Genomic DNA, 15,791 nt, shown 5'->3' on the forward strand with positions numbered 1-15,791 from the left:
AAAACATTTCGATGTATCCCCTTAAACCACTCGAGTGTTGCTTTAGCAGTATGCTTAGGGTCATTGTCCTGCTGGAAGGTGAACCTCCGTCCCAGTCTCAAATCTCTGGAAGACTGAAACAGGTTTCCATCAAGAATTTCCCTGTATTTAGCGGCATCCATCATTCCTTCAATTCTGACCAGTTTCCCAGTCCCTGCCGATGAAAAACATGGTGTTCTCGGGGTGATGGGAGGTGTTGGGTTTACGCCAGACATAGCGTTTTTCTTGATGTCCAAAAAACTAAATTTGTATTTCATCTGACCAGAGTACCTTCTTCCATATGTTTGGGGAGTCTCCCACATGCCTTTTGGCGAACACCAAACGTGTTTGCTTATTTTTTTCTATAAGCAATGGCTTTTTTCTGGCCACTCTTCCGTAAAGCCCAGCTCTGTGGAGTGTACGGCTTAAAGTGGTCCTTTGGACAGATACTCCAATCACCGTTGTGGAGCTTTGCAGCTCCTTCAGGGTTATCTTTGGTCTCTTTGTTGCCTCTCTGATTAATGCCTTCCTTGCCTGTACTTTTACACAACTTTGTCCCTGACCTGTTTGGAGAGCTCCTTGGTCTTCATGGTGCCGCTTGCTTGATGGTGCCCCTTGCTTAGTGGTGTTGCAGACTCTGGGGCCTTTCAGAACAGGTGTATATATACTGAGATCATGTGACAGATCATGTGACACTTTGATTGCACACAGGTGGACTTTATTTAACTAAATATGTGACTTCTGAAGGTAATTGGTTGCACCAGGTCTTATTTAGGGGCTTCATAGCAAAGGGGGTGAATACATATGCACGCACCACTTTTTCGTTATTTAATTTTTAGACTTTTTTGAAACATGTTTTATAAGAAAAAAATTACTTCACCAATTTGGACTATTTTGTGTATGTCCATTACATGAAATCCAAATAAAAATCCATTTAAATTACAGGTTGCAAATAGGAAAAACACCAAGGGGGATGAATACTTTTGCAAGGCACTGTAGTGTACATTTCTGAAGAGCCAACAGTATCGGGCATAGGGATCAGAGGGCAGAGTGTAATGGGACTAGGTGTGTATAAACAGTACTGATCCCTTGTATCTCAGTCCTCTCATCTGTGTGACTGGAGACACTAGCTAGTGTTATATACCACCTCCTATATGGTGGTTGTCTCCTATGTATGGCATGACAACTGTCACGATCGTCTGAAGAAGCGGACCAATACGCAGCGCGTGGAGTGAACATGATGACTTTATATAATAAAGCAACCACGAAAAAACAACAAATGACGATAGTGAAGTCCTCTGTAACACTGACAGAAACATGGAACAAAAACCCACAATACCCACGAGAAAACACACAGTATAAATATGGCTCCCAATCAGAGATAACGAGCCGACAGCTGTCACTCGTTACCTCCGATTGGGAGTCACCTGAATAATCACGAACAATCACCACACATAGAAATGAAACAACCAGAATACCCAACATAGAAATACACCCAAACAAGGAAAATGAACAACCCTGGCTCCATAATCAAAGTCCATGGAGCCAGAGTGTCACAGTACCCCCCTAAAGGTGCGAACTCCGGGCGCACCAACATACAGTCTAGGGGAGGGTCTGGGTGGGCGTCTGTCCATGGTGGCGGCTCTGGCACTGGTCGTGGTCCCCACCCCACCATAGTCACTACCCGCTTACGTAGCCTCCTCCAAATGACCACCCCCAACTAAACCCCACAGGATTAAGGGACAGCACTGGACTAAGAGGCATCACCGGACTCAGGGGCAGCACCGGACTAAGGGGCAGCACCGGGCTAAGGGGCAGCACCGGGCTAAGGGGCAGCACCGGACTAAGGGGCAGCACCGGACTGAATGGCGGATCCTGGCTGGCTGGCTCTGGCGGATCCTGGCTGGACGGCTCTGGCGGATCCTTGCTGGACGGCTCTGGCGGATCCTGGCTGGACGGCCCTGGCGGATCCTGGCTGGACGGCTCATGGCTGGCTGACGGATCTGGCTGCTCATGGCTGGCTGACGGATCTGGCTGCTCAGGGCTGGCTGACGGACCTGGCTGCTCAGGGCTGGCTGACGGATCTGGCTGCTCATGGCTGGCTGACGGATCTGGCTGATCCTGTCTGGCGGAAGGCTCTGGCTGATCCTGTCTGGCGGAAGGCTCTGGCTGATCCTGTCTGGCGGAAGGCTCTGGCTGATCCTGTCTGGCGGAAGGCTCTGGCTGATCCTGTCTGGCGGAAGGCTCTGGCTGATCCTGTCTGGCGGAAGGCTCTAGCGGCTCCTGTCTGGCGGACGGCTCTAGCGGCTCCGGTCTGGCGGGACGGCTCTGAAGGCTCATGGCAGACGGGCGGCTTTGCAGGTTCAGTACAGACGGGCGGCTTTAGCGCCGTTGGGCAGACGGGCAGTTCAAGCGCCGTTGGGCAGACGGGCAGTTCAGGCGCCGTTGGGCAGACGGGCAGTCCAGGTGCCGTTGGGCAGACGGGCAGTTCAGGCGCCGTTGGGCAGACGGGCAGTTCAGACGCCATAGGGCAGACGGGCAGTTCAAGCGCCGTTGGGCAGACGGCAGACTCTGGCCGTCTGAGGCGCACCTTAGGCCTGGCGCGTAGTGCCGGAACTGGAGGTACCGGGCTGAGGACACGCATCTCAGGGCTAGTGCGGGGAGAAGGAACAGGCCGGACTGGGCTGGCGACGCACCCCGTAGGTTCTGTGCGTGGAGCAGGAACAGGCCGGGCAGGGCTGTCGACGCACACCGTATCCTTGGTGCGTGGAGCAGGAACAGGCCGGGCTGGGCTGGCGACGCACACCGTGGGCTTGGTGCGTGGAGCAGGAACAGGCCGGGCAGGGCTGTCGACGCACACCGTATCCTTGGTGCGTGGAGCAGGAACAGGCCGGGCTGGGCTGGCGACGCACACCGTAGGTTCTGTGCGTGGAGCAGGAACAGGCCGGGCTGGGCTGGCGACGCACACCGTGGGCTTGATGCGTGGAGTAGGAACAGGCCGGTCCGTACTGGGAACACACACCACTGGCTTTAACTGGGGATCAGGAACGGGCCGGACCGGACTGGTAACACACATCAGTCTCTCACGCCGTGCCGCAACAACTTCCCTTCCTCTACTCGCCAATGGCTCCCGTAATCCGATAGCCTTCTCTCCACGTCTCCCTGTGGCAGCCTCCTGCTGCCCAGCCGCCCAAGCCATGTGCCCCCCCCCAAAAACTTTTTGGGGTTGCCTCTCGTCCCTCCAACGATGATGGCCCTGCTGACGCCGTTGCTCCTCTCTCGCCAGGGCCTTGATCTTCCCCCAAGGTCCCTTGCCCCCGAGCATGTCCTCCCAGGACCACGATTTGCCCACCTGGGCCATCGCCAGCCTCTCGATCTCCTTACCAGGTGCCTCCTCCCATGTCCAGTCTCTTTGCTCCTGGACACGCTGCTTGGTCCTTTTATGGTGGGTTTTTCTGTCACGATCGTCTGAAGAAGCGGACCAATACGCAGCGCGTGGAGTGAACATGATGACTTTATATAATAAAGCAACCACGAAAAAACAACAAATGACGATAGTGAAGTCCTCTGTAACACTGACAGAAACATGGAACAAAAACCCACAATACCCACGAGAAAACACACAGTATAAATATGGCTCCCAATCAGAGATAACGAGCCGACAGCTGTCACTCGTTACCTCCGATTGGGAGTCACCTGAATAATCACGAACAATCACCACACATAGAAATGAAACAACCAGAATACCCAACATAGAAATACACCCAAACAAGGAAAATGAACAACCCTGGCTCCATAATCAAAGTCCATGGAGCCAGAGTGTCACAACAACAACCATAGGAGTTGGCAAGACCTGCTATGGGAGTTGAAAGACATACTATAGGAGTTGACAAGACATACTATAGGAGTTGGCAAGACATGCTATGAACCGGAAAACAGAAGCGGGCGAAGCAAGCAGAGCGAGGCCATATCTCCAATCATCTTTGCTGATAGCGATGTTGTGTTTCCATAAGTGGATGAATTGGTCTAATTTAGCATGTATGGTAACAACCCATAGCTACCTCTTCCAATTCAAATGAGCTTGAAAATAAGTGAATAAAGACAACATTGTTATTGTTTCGTGTGATTACAGTGCCAACGATAAAACGTAAAAATAGTGTTAGGTTCTAATTGAGCAAGGCGTCAAAGCAGACTACCCGCCCGCCCGGCTTCGTTTGGGTCATTATAATTCAAAACAATGTATTCTAAAATAAACCACACACACGCCTCACACACTCACCTTTGGTGACATTAGGCCATAAGAGTAAGACAGTACAAACAGATCTGTGACCAGACCAGACTAGTCCAGTGACTCCAGCCCCACGGATGGGAGGATAGGAGACGGACAGTAGGGCTGAGGTATGAGAGATCAGAATATGTTTACACACTTAGTCCCATTACACTCTGAACCCTGACCACTATGCCCCTTACTGACCCATGACCACTGCTTCTCATGAATCTACTCCAGGCTCGTGCAATAACAACAAACTAAAGGGAATATTTGTGTTTCTCCATTACAATCATTTAGGATTGTTCACCCTTCTTTTAGAGATGTTATTAAATTATGATTTATTATTATATGAAGTCATGAAGTGTCCTTGATTAAACTGTTTGGCTTTGCAGCTGCTTTCACAGAAGTCTGAATTACAATGTTTTGGAAGTTTTTGTATTCTGACTCAGATATGTCAGTCTATTTGTGTTTTTATAGTAGCACTTTCATGCATTTGATAAAGTATGTTCATTATAAGTGAATCTAAGAAATGTCAGCAAAATGAAGAAAAAAAACATACTTTTTATGGACTAAGTGTCCTGTCCTATCATCACCAAAACATTTGAGTTGCCCATTAATCGTCCCATGCTCGTGTCTTGCATTATCTTTCAAAACTTTTCTTTCAAATCTAACTTTGTTCAATTCCACTGACAGTAATCAAACTTGTTATGTGTATGAAACACAAAGCTAACAATCTGTTCTGTCCAGACTCAATAACTTTATTTTCAAGATGTCAATGATGACGTAAATGAAAACAGATGCCTGTGTCTGGTAAGGTGTGCAGAATTGGAGGTTTGATTGTCAGGGGCGGGAGGTAAATTACCTCTCGGGGTAACAAGGTGAGACAGCTCATCCATTGCAAAATAGTTTTAGTGTTTGTGACCTTACCTGTCTGTCTGGATTGAACCATGTATGGCTGTGAGATACCACATCACTTAACCTGTGACCCTTGACCCCTGACCTTAACCTGTGATCACTTGACCTGTGTGACCTTTCCGTCACACACACCTACTCAATTGGCTCTATACAATCCCATCATCCCATCAATCATAAATAACACAACATGAAACCCCTTTATCCATTACACTATACATTCCACTATCCACTTTCTGACTTCTTCAACCACTTACATGACTAACATGCAGTGTAGCATGGTGTCTGCTAGTGTTCAAATGAACTGCTGCTTTATTGTGTGGATGGTAATCGACATCCTAAACCCAGCATCACATCTACAGGAGGCTGCAGGAGGCCATCTACATAGGAGCTAATCAGAGAAGCAGCAGAGAGCAGACCACAGTGGGCATCATCATGGCTGGGATGGGATGGGACAGACTTACTTCATTCCTCTGGTGAAGCGGTAGCACTGCATTATTGATTGGACAGGAATCAACATCCAAAAGCCAGCAGGTCATCTCCATTTAAGAGGCCCAGGTCTATACAGAGTAGAAGCTAATCAGTGAAGCAGCAGAGAGCAGACCACAGTGGGGTATCATGTCTGGGCTGAGCTGAGTCAGACGTCATTCCTCTCTCATACCTCTGATAGAGAGGTTGTCTGGATGATTGAGCATTATGACCATTGAGATTGTATCAATTTAGGAACCGTATATTAGGCAAGGTAGGGAAACAGCAGGGAAAGATATTGTTCTCATAAATACGTGGAAGAACAGTCTGGAGATCAAAGGCTCTCTGGCATATTTACTTGGACAGCAGCAATAAACACAATATTTTCAGACCTTTCATTGCATTCCAGACCTTTTGTTTGGAATGCATGTGGACTTTTCTCTACCTCTATCTATCTCCCGATAGTACATCTCTCTCCACCCCCCATCACTCTCTCTCTCGCTTCATCTTTCTCCCTCCCTCTGTCTCACCCTCCATCCTTCTCTCTCTGTCACCATCTCTTATATAAGTCTGTTTAGCAGTAGTTTTATGCACGTCACCAGTGACACTGTCCAGAGTGTTTTTGCTAAAGCGCCATATTGCTCTGATGTAGCAGAGATTAATCACACGCATAACACGACATGTTGTGAAACAGACCATAGATACATCCAAAATGGCACCCTATTTCCTACATAGCGCACCACTTTTGACCAGAGCCTTATGGACTGGTGCACTATAAAGGGAATAGGCTGCAATTTGGGACACAGCCCATGTCAAGGGACAGGCGCGCCAAAGACAACCTGCTTCAAGGCTTCAAAGCTGCCATTGTACTGGTTCAAGGTAGAGGCAGTGCACAGAGGTACCTGTGTGGAGCAGAATGAGCAGGAAGTGCCTAAGGGGCTGTAGGTCTGGTATCACACATCACTGGAAGCTAAAGTATAGAAGCCACCCAAGCACAAAAGACTGTGTTGTTCCGGAAGGTAACCCACATACTCAAGACTTCTAATGTTTTCTGATTATCATGTATGTAATCACTTTAATGTTCAAGAAAAATAGTGTTTAATGTTGGCTAGTTCATATGTTAAGAACAAGACTGGAATACTTAACAAACTATTATCCCTGAGGTGCCATGTATTTGGCTTTGCTCTGCCAAAACATTATAACTAAATTAAAGGGGTTCATGTTTTATATTTTCTGAGAAACCTCCCACTAGACTTCTAATGGATTGGATTTGGATTCTTAAAGAGAAACACACTAGCTTGCATCTCATTTGTCTTTCAGACTATAGTTTAGTTTAGGTTTAAATACAGGTAAAGCTATATATGTGTGATGTGAGTCAGGAGAAACTTCTCTCAGGATAAAGTTAAAACACTTTTTTGGAGGATTACATCATGTGAATGACCAGGTGCAGTACAGTAGAGTAAGCTCATCAGCTGCACTGGCATACTGGACACCCCCTCCGCCCCCACAAGGCGGCTTTGAAGCCTGTCATCAATGTCTTTTTTTATTTTTTTACTGTTATCAATAATTTTGACATTAACCCTCCAAAAAGTCATTCATAAACCTTATGTACTATGAAGCTTAGTGTTGGTTTCTTGGGCTTCAGGAATGTGACTGAAAAAGTGAAAAATAAACAAGAAACTGATTGAAAGTATAAGGGGATATCAGTGAACAAATGCTATGGTCAAGGCTACGACGGCGCCAGTGCAATGAGTGGAGCTTTCTCAGGTGTTAAAAGCGCATATCAGACCGAGAGCCTAATGCTTCTTAGGTAGTTCTTTATGAGTTTTAGTTTAGAAAATGATCTCTCCGCAGAAACTGCTTGATTGCCGAAGCAACATCAGGGAAACTGCCTCTCATTCTCCTTAATTTCCAGTCTCAACACGAAACAGAAAGAGATTAACTGTATATGAAGCTCTGGGAACAGGTCGTCTGGATACTGGACAGCCAATAAAATGACAGATGCAAACAGAATCATTTGTAGCAGACAACAGTTCTTGAGGGCTTGAACAAAAAAAGCTGTTTGAGATTTCATTCATACTGGTGAACCGGCGTTTGAGTTGTGTGCTTGCAATATCAACAGCCCCTTATCTCTGGTATATCTTGGCATGCATCACTCAAGATGTGTGCAATGGACATATGATACACCATGTCTCAGGAAAGACTGTCTGGGTTGGCAACACTCAGTATATAATACAGTCAGGCCCACAACCTGGAACTACAGGCTGTGGTGAAAACATTTGCACACAAAAAAGAAGGACTTCAGGACACCAGGGGAGTCATTCAAGTTGGATTTAATTTAATTTACCTTGAATTTTGTGGCCCACTTGTGTAGGCTATTAGCCAGACAAAACCCGCTGAGTTCAACAATAAATAGTGGCTGAATTTATCCTCAAGCCGACTACATTCTTCCTCAATATTAGGCTATTTAATGTGTAATTTTTATTTTAAAAAGAGTGTATAAATAAATAGAAGCTAAATACGGTATATATCTACACTGAGTGTACAAAACATTAAGGACACCTGCTCTTTCCATGACATAGACTGACCAGGTGAATCCAGGTGAAAGCTATGATCCCTTATTGATGTCATTAGTTAAATCCACTTCAATCAGTGTAAATGAAGGGGAGGAGACAGGATAAAGAAGGATTTTTAAGCCTTGAGACAATGGAGACATGGATTGTGTATGTGTGCCATTCATAGCGTGAATGGGCAAGACAAAAGATACACAGTACATAGTAAACGTAAATCCGTAACACTCAAATTAGAAGTTAAGTTTGGTATGGTTACATAAAACAGATTACTTATGCAAAAACAAAAGTAGGGTGGTTGGTCGGGGTGGATGGGTTGGCGTATAACTCGAACGTCTAGCAACCCAAAGGTTGCGAAATCAAATCTCATCAGAGACAACTTTAGCATTTTAAAATAATTATCAACTTTTTAACTACTTACAATTTTGTATCTACTTTGCAACTATTTAGCATGTTAGCTAACCCTAACCTTAACCCTTCCCTTCCCTTAACCCTAACCACAACCTTTTAACCTAACTCCTACACTTAACCCTACCCTTAACCCTAACCCCTAACCCTAATCCCTAGCATAGCTAACGTTAGCCACCTAGCTAGAATTCGTAACTATCATACACTTTGCAAATTTTTAACATATTGTATGTTTTGCAAATTCGTAACTTATAATACGAATTGTAATTCGTAACATATCATACGAAATGGGTGATGGACATCCACAAATTAATACATACCATACGAAACGTGTATGGTAGTAGGTGCACCGGTTTGTGTCAAGAACTGCAACGCTACTGGGTTTTTCATGCTTAACAGTTTCCCGTGTGTGATGAGTGTGATGGAAAGGAGTCAGGCGCAGGAGGGTAATCACCGAATACAGAGTTTATTCCTTCGTAGACACACAAATGCGCTCAAATAGTGATCAATGAAACAGGCATAGGGGAAACTATCATCCCTGGCAAATACACTGTAACGGATATCCAATAATACATAGGCACAAGGGGAACAATATGTTACGAGTAGCTCCACCGAGCTCCACTATTCTCACAAATAACAATCACCCACAAAGACAAGGGGGCAGAGGGAACACTTATACACAGACTAATTAGGAGATAGGAACCAGATGTGTGTGATAGACAAGACAAGACAATTGTGATGATGATTGGGGCGGCAGTGGTTAGTAAGCCGGTGACGACGAACGACGAAGCCAGCCTGAACAAGGAGGGGAGGCAGCCTCGGCCGAAGTTGTGACACTGTGTGTATCAAGAATGGTCTACCACCCAAAGGACATCCAGCCAACTTGACACAACTCTGGAAAGCATTGGAGTCAACATGGACCAGCTTCCCTGTGGAATGCTTTCGACACCTTGTCCCGACTAATTAAGGCTGTTCTGAGGTCAAAAGGGGGGAGTGCAAGTCAATATTAGTGTCCTTAATGTTTTGTACACTCAGTGTATAGATAGTACACTGCATAATGAAACAATGCATAGTAAGCTAGTGTTTTGAGGGTGGACTGACTGTATTATTTAGCATTAATAGACTGGTCTTACGCACAACTTTCTATCCAAGCTGGGAGAGAGCGTGTGGACAGTAGCTCTCTACCGGCAGGTAGCTTAGTGGTTAAGAGTGTTGTGCCAGTAACCAAAAGGTCGCTGGTTCTAATCCCCGAGCCGACTAGGTGAAAAATCTGTCGATGTGCCCTTGAGCAAGGCACTTAACCCTAATTGCTCCTGTAAGTTGCTCTGGATAAGAGTGTCTGCTAAATGACTAAAAATGTAAATGTCATGCAGGTTCATGTAGCCTACAGGACAGTTGTATATTCAAAAAAATATATTAGTATGCTGTTGCATCAAACATTTATTTTACAATCTGTAATGTTTGAATTTCCTACTTTAATTGCATTATTACCAACAGCCAGCAGTCTAAAAATGGCAGCATTGCGACACCGTGTATAGATTTGTGAAATGTTAGGCTTAACATGAGAAGATGATGACCAAATAGCCCTACCAATAAACATGTATCCATTAGCTAAAGCAAAGCTAAGCCCTGGCACCACAGAAAGCCTATAATCGATTCAATAATGTCTTGCAGGCGAATATAGACATGTCGCAATTTCAGCACAATGGACAGCTATCGGTAGTCTATACTTCGATTATAAAACAATTTTAGGGAGGGGAGGGGGAGGCCCGGACTCCGAAAGAGCGGGCTCCAGAGAAATTACGTTACGCCAGTGATCAGCTGTACAGAGAGAGGGAGGGAACCATGGTGCGGACACTCAAGTGGAAAATGTGTGTTTACAGTACAGACTTCCTGCCTGGCTATCTGTGAAGCTTGGCTCTAGCATGAACATGCCTGGAACCCTGGAACACTCTGGCTGCATCCCCAATGGCACCCTAGTCCCTATATAGTGTACTACTTTTGACCAGAGCCCTATGGGACCTTTAGGGCTGGCATCAGGGCACCATCTGGAGGAGATGAGCTGACAAATAGGGGTTCTTATTTCATACTCCTGTTGTGTTGCTGCAGCCTCAGCCCTCTTCCTCTCCTTCTTCCTTCCTATCCATCAATTACAAATCTCTAGCAGTATCAACGGGAGGGGGGAGAAATGGAAAGATAGAAAGAGAGACAGAGAGAGAGAAAAAGAGAGAGAGAAATACAGAGAGAGTGGGGGGACCCTATCATAGGGAGTGTCTGAACGCCAACACCACAGAATAGTAAATAATGGCTATTTCTCAGAAAGTTTTAAACTGTCAAGAGGAGTGAAACAAGGTTGTCCACTATCGGCATATGTATTTATTATGGCCGTCGAGATGTTAGCTATTAAAATCAAATCCAACAATAATATCAAGAGACTAGAAATCCAGGGCTTAAAAACAAAGGTGTCATCATTGTACGCTGATGATTCATGTTTTCTTTTAAATCCACAACTTGAATCCCTCCACAGCCTCAAAGGGGATTTAGATAAATTTTCTAACCTCTCTGGATTACAACCAAATTATGACAAATGTACTATATTACATATTGGATCACCAAAAAATACAATTTTTACATTACCATGTAGTTTACCAATAAAATGGTCTGATGGTGATATACTCGGAATACATATTAATTTTTTTTTTATATATATGCCATTTAGCAGACGCTTTTATCCAAAGCGACTTACAGTTATGTGTGCATACATTTTTACGTATGGGTGGTCCCGGGGATCGAACCCACTACCCTGATGTTACAAGCGCCATGCTCTACCAATTGAGCTACAGAGGACCACCCATACGTAAAAGGAAATAAATGATCTCACTCCAATACATTTTAATAGAACGTTAGCAAAAATAGATAAGATCTTGCTACCATGGAAAGGTAAATACCTGTCAATTTGTGGAATAATTACCCTGATTAACTCTTTAGTATTATCCCAGTTTACCTATTTGCTTATGGTCTTGCCTACGCCTAGCAAACAGTTTTTAAAATTATATGAGAAAAAAATATTCCATTTTATTTGGAACGGCAAGCCAGACAAAATTAAACAGGCCTATTTATATAATTAATATGAATTCGGATGACAGAAATTATTAAATATTAAAGCATTAGACCTATCACTAAAAGCTTCAGTCATACAAAAGTTATACTTATTTCCGAACTGGTTCTCTAGCAAATTAGTAAGATTGTCTCACCCAATGTTCAAGAATGGCCTTTTCCCCTTTATTCAGATTACAACCTCTCACTTTCAGTTATTTGAAAAGGAAATAATCTCCCAAATATCACTATTTCTAAAACAAGCCATAGAAAGTTGGTTGCAATTTCAATTGAATCCTCCAGAAATGACAGAACAAATAATGCAACAAATATTGTGGTTAAACTCAAATATACTAATTGACAAAAAAACGTTTTCTTTTGAGAAAATGTTTAAAAAAGGTATAATCTTCGTAAAGGATATCATCGGTAGGACTGGTGGAGTTATGTCACACATGCAGCTAACAAAAACATATGGAAATGTCTGCTCTACCCAAAATTACAACCAAATAATTGCAGGCTTACCGCAAAAATAGAAGAGGAAAGTGGAAGGGGGAGAAAGTAAGGAACTTGTCTGTCGGCCTTGCATTAAAGAACATAATTGGTTAAAGAAAACTGTGATAAATAAAAAAGTATACCAGTTTCATTTAAGGACCAAAGGATTGACAGCCGTCTCATATAGATTGCAAAATAGTTGGGAAGATATTTTTGAAGTACCGATCCCATGGCATAGTGTTTATGAACTGATACGCAAAACGACGCCGGATTCAAAACTTAGAATCTTTCAATTTGAATTATTATATAAAATTCTTGCTACCAATAGAATGTTATTTATATGGGGGATACAATCTTCCCAGCTCTGCAGATTTTCCTGCGAAGAGACAGAATCATTAGATCATTTGTTTTGGTACTGTCCATTTGTAGCTTGTATTTGGACACAGGTCCAGGAATGGCTAAAGGATTGCAATATTTACCTGGAGCTAACCTTGCAGATAGCATTACTGGGTGATCTGAAAAGTCATAGTCAATCGATCAATAATATAATAATACTTTTAGCAAAAATGTTTATTTTCAATTTACAATATGTAGAAACAATGAGAATAGAAAGGTTCAGAACTTTTGTAAAACATCACAGTACAGTTGAAAAATATATGGCAAATAGAAATCCTATATGGATGGTGTTAAGAGATAGATGGGTGGTGTTGAATGGAGTTGAATGATGGGACTAATAACAACTAACAACAACTAATAACAAGATAACTAATAATGTAAGCTTACTGTGTCCATAATAAGTATATAGGTTGTAGGTTGGGAGCTTTTGTGAAAAAGCACAGTTAGAAAGATATGGCATATAGAAGCAAACCGGATGGACATCATGAAAATGATCGGAGAGGTTGAGGGTAGAGGAAGTTCAGGAGAAAAAACAAACAAAATAGAATTATTGTAAAATTGACTGTGTCCATAAAATGTATATAGTAAGTATAAGCTGGAAGTAGAGGCCTACGCATTGTTGTTCACTAGTTTACTCCAATTAGGGAAAGGGTGGTGGGGTTGGAAAGTAATAAAGGGGAATATATATTTTTTTAAGGATATGTATGTGTATGTACAGTTGAAGTCGGAAGTTTACATACACCTAAGCCAAATACATTTAAACTCAGTTTTTCACAATTCTTGACATTTAATCCTAGTAAAAATTCCCTGTCTTAGGTCAGTTAGGATCACCACTTTATTTTAAGAATGTGAAATGTCAGAATAATAGTAGAGAGAATTATTTATTTCAGCTTTTATTTCTTTCATCACATTCCCCGTGGGTCAGAAGTTTACATACACTCAATTAGTATTTGGTAGCATTGCCTTTGAATTGTTTAACTTGGGTAAAAAGTTTCGGGTAGCCTTCCATAAGTTTCCCTCAATAAGTTGGGTGAATTTTGGCCCATTCCTCCTGACCGAGCAGGTGTTACTGAGTCAGGTTTGTAGGCCTCCTTGCTCGCACACACTTTTTCAGTTCTTCCCACAAATGTTCTTTAGGATTGAGGTCAGGGCTTTTTGATGGCCAATACCTTGACTTTGTTGTCCTTAAGCCATTTTGCCACAACTTTGGAAGTATGCTTGGGGTCATTGCCCATTTGGAAGACCCATTTGAAACCAAGCTTTAACTACCAGTCCCTCTTGCAGCAAAGCACCCCCACAGCATGATGCTGCCACCCCCGTGCTTCACGGTTGGGATGGTGTTCTTCGGCTTGCAAGCAAACCCCCTTTTTCCTCCAAACATAACGATGGTCATTATGGACAAACAGTTCTACTTTTGTTTCATCAGACCAGAGGACATTTCTCCAAAAAGTACGATCTTTGTCCCCATGTGCAGTTGCAAACCGTAGTCTGGTTTTTGATGGTGGTTTTGGAGCAGTGGCTTCTTCCTTGCTGAGCAGCCTTTCAGGTTATGTCGATATAGGACTCGTTTTACTGTGGATATAGATACTTTTGTACCTGTTTCCTCCAGCATCTTCACAAGGTCCTTTGCTGTTGTTCTGGGATTGATTTGCACTTTTCGCACCAAAGTACGTTCATCTCTAGGAGACAGAACGCGTCTCCTTCCTGCAAGTATTTGCGTACTATTGTTTGTACAGATGAACGTGGTACCTTCAGGTATTTGGAAATTGCTTCCAAGGATGAACCAGACTTGTGGAGGTCTACAATTTGTTTTCTGAGGTCTTGGCTGATTTCTTTTGATTTTCCCAGGATGTCAAGCAAAGAGGCACTGAGTTTGAAGGTAGGCCTTGAAATACATCCACAGGTACACCTCCAATTGACTCAAAGGATGTCAATTAGCCTATCAGAAGCTTCTAAAGCCATGACATCATTTTCTGGATTTTTCCAAGCTGGTTAAAGGCACAGTCAACTTAGTGTATGTAAACTTCTGACTCACTGGAATTGTGATACAGTGAATTACAAGATGACGGTCAATCACCCTCGGCCTGGGGCTCCATGCAAGATCTCACCTCGTGGGGCATCAATGATCATGAGGAAGGTGAGGGATCAGCCCAGAACTACACGGCAGGACCTGGTCAATGACCTGAAGAGAGCTGGGACCACAGTCTCAAAGAAAACCATTAGTAACACACTATGCCGTCATGGATTAAAATCCTGCAGCGCACGCAAGGTCCCCCTGCTCAAGCCAGCACACGTCCAGGCCCGTCTGAAGTTTGCCAATGACCATCTGGATGATCCAGAGGAGGAATGGGAGAAGGTAATGTGGTCTTATGAGACAAAAATAGAGCTTTTTGGTCTAAACTCCACTCGCCGTGTTTGGAGGAAGAAGAAGGATGAGTACAACCCCAAGAACGTCATCCCAACCGTGAAGCATGGAGGTGGAAACATCATTCTTTGGGGATGCTTTTCTGCAAAGGGGACAGGACGACTGCACCGTATTGAGGGGAGGATGGATGGGGCCATGTATCGCGAGATCTTGGCCAACAACCTCCTTCCCTCAGTAAGAGCATTGAAGATGGGTCGTGGCTGGGTCTTCCAGCATGACAACGACCCGAAACACACAGCCAGGGCAACTAAGGAGTGGCTCCGTAAGAAGCATCTCAAGGTCCTGGAGTGGCATAGCCAGTCTCCAGACCTGAACCCAATAGAAAATCTTTGGAGGGAGCTGAAAGTCCGTATTGCCCAGCGACAACCCCGAAACCTGAAGGATCTGGAGAAGGTCTGTATGGAGGAGTGGGCCAAAATCCCTGCTGCCGTGTGTGCAAACCTGGTCAAGACCTACAGGAAACATATGATCTCTGTAATTGCAAACAAAGGTTTCTGTACCAAATATTAAGTTCTGCTTTTCTGATGTATCAAATACTTATGTCATGCAATAAAATGCAAATTAATTACTTAAAAATCATACAATGTGATTTTCTGGATTTTTGTTTTAGATTCCGTCTCTCACAGTTGAAGTGTACCTATGATACAAATTACAGACCTCTACAAGCTTTGTAAGTAGGAAAACCTGCAAAATCGGCAGTGTATCAAATACTTGTTCTCCCCACTGAATGTCCTCT

The sequence above is a fragment of the Coregonus clupeaformis genome, chromosome 12 (genome assembly GCF_020615455.1).
Source record: "Coregonus clupeaformis isolate EN_2021a chromosome 12, ASM2061545v1, whole genome shotgun sequence".
NCBI lineage: Eukaryota > Metazoa > Chordata > Actinopteri > Salmoniformes > Salmonidae > Coregonus > Coregonus clupeaformis.